This window comes from Condylura cristata, unplaced genomic scaffold (genome assembly GCF_000260355.1).
Source record: "Condylura cristata isolate star-nosed mole 26May11 unplaced genomic scaffold, ConCri1.0 scaffold00236, whole genome shotgun sequence".
Lineage (NCBI taxonomy): Eukaryota > Metazoa > Chordata > Mammalia > Eulipotyphla > Talpidae > Condylura > Condylura cristata.
Window position 1 is genome coordinate 11,008 of NW_004567337.1, and position 1,798 is coordinate 12,805.

Sequence of the window (1,798 nt, forward strand, 5' to 3'; positions counted from 1 at the left end):
GCTCAGCCGCTACCTCCTCACATCCAAAAGCAACTGACCTCAATCCCACCCCTGGGGTTGACCGTGGCCACCCCTGGGGGAGCACACACTTATGTGACTGTGCCGAGGTAGAAGAGCCGGCGGGTACACTCTTACCCGCCCACTCGCCGCCAGCTGGAACAGTGTCGGCACACACCGTGGCCCGGAAGCTCTGGCGCGTCACAGAAGAAGACGCCGGCTCTAGCCAGACTCGCGCTCTCGACTTTATTCCCCACGTGCGCGTGGCTCCTCCTTACAGTGCAGCAGGAAGGGGCCACCGCCACAGTGGAGGGAGCACAGCCAGGCTCGACACCAGCAAAGGCCGAGAGGAGGACCGAGCCCGGTCATCCGGTGGCTCCTTCCAAGTGTCATCAAGGACCCAGAGCAAGTCCAGCGTCCCACGAGCCTTACAGGGCTAGCCCCAGAGGCGGGGTCTAGGCGCCCACGGGAGCAGCCACAGGCCGCAGCCAGGCCTAGAGGGCCAGTGTGTCTTTGATGAGCCTGCGCATGGTGGTGGTGACTGAGGTGCCCAGGGCATCGGTGATCTGGAAGGAGATCTTATAGAGGTAGGGCTGGACATCCCGCAGCCCCGTGTCAAACACATTGTCCACCTCTGACTGCGTGGGCATCTTGGGCAGATACTCATGCCGGTTCATCACCTCCACGATGTTGATGATCTTCTCACAGAGCTTCTCCCCCACCTTCTCACGGCAGATCTGCCGCTCCTGCTCCGTGGCCAGGGCTACCACGTGCACCTTGACTGTCCACACCTCCCAAGGGATGCACTCGTCAGAGAAAGGCCAGCGAGACTTCTTCTTCTGGTAAAATTCTAAGGACATCTGCCCCAGCCCATCGCCGCCAGAGTTTCGCAGTGCATCCTGGGAAGAAGGGTAAAGGAGGTCAAGCCCGGACCCCGAGTTCTCACTCAGGGAGCGCCTGCTTCTGACGCCCCAGGGAATTATGCTCTCCTGGCTCTATGAGTCCCCCAGCAAGGGCAGAGAACACCACCCCGAGAGGAGAGGAAAGGGCGTGTGAAGCACCGAGCAGCGCCAGCCTGAAGCTGAGCGGGTCACGCAGACCAGCAAACTCCCTGGCCCAGCGCCTCCGGCGTGGTACGGCAGGACATTCTTAACCTGAGCCAAGCACTTCAGGGAGCCCCCCTGGCTTCTCTCTACACCTCTGTGCGGCAGGTATGCTGCCTCCACTTGACATAAAACGAAGCTGGGAAAAGTAAGGGGCCTGCCCAAGGCCAGGCCGGAGGCTCCGTGCCAGGTTCGAATCCGACTCCCATTTCAAAACCCCGGCTTTCCACCTTCACACATGCGCCCTTCTCCTTCCAGAATCCCACCCCCGCCTTGCACATTCTCCAACATCAGTCTCCAAGGTCTCCACCCAGGCAAACCCCTGCCTCCCCCGCTGCCTGTCTGAAGACAGCCTAGCCTCGGCATCCGAAAGAGGGCGACTCCAGACAAGGCTGCCACGGCCCGGAGCGGGAGGGACAAGCCCAGACCTGGCCCCTGTGGCTCCTGCTCTTCCGCTAAGCGAATGGGACCCAGCTCTGCCTATCCTGAGGGGAGGCACTAGGAGGGGTCCCCTCAGGACAGCTGGGACCCTGACGCACCTCTCCATCTGAGCTGGGGCCAACCCAGAGTGTGAGGACGCTGCCCTCCCCGGGGATACGCCTCCGCCGATGGACCGAGGTCCCGTAACTGACAGGCCGACACACCAGCTGTGTGCAGCACTTGACCTCTCTGGCCACTCCTCCGTCCGCACAACCTCT

At 62.1% G+C, this 1,798-nt stretch overlaps 1 pseudogene; it reads right to left on the bottom strand.

Moving 5' to 3' along the window:
• Positions 1-228: 228 nt before the first annotated feature.
• LOC101630491 lies at positions 229-992 on the bottom strand (annotated as a pseudogene).
• Positions 993-1,798: the final 806 nt, after the last annotated feature.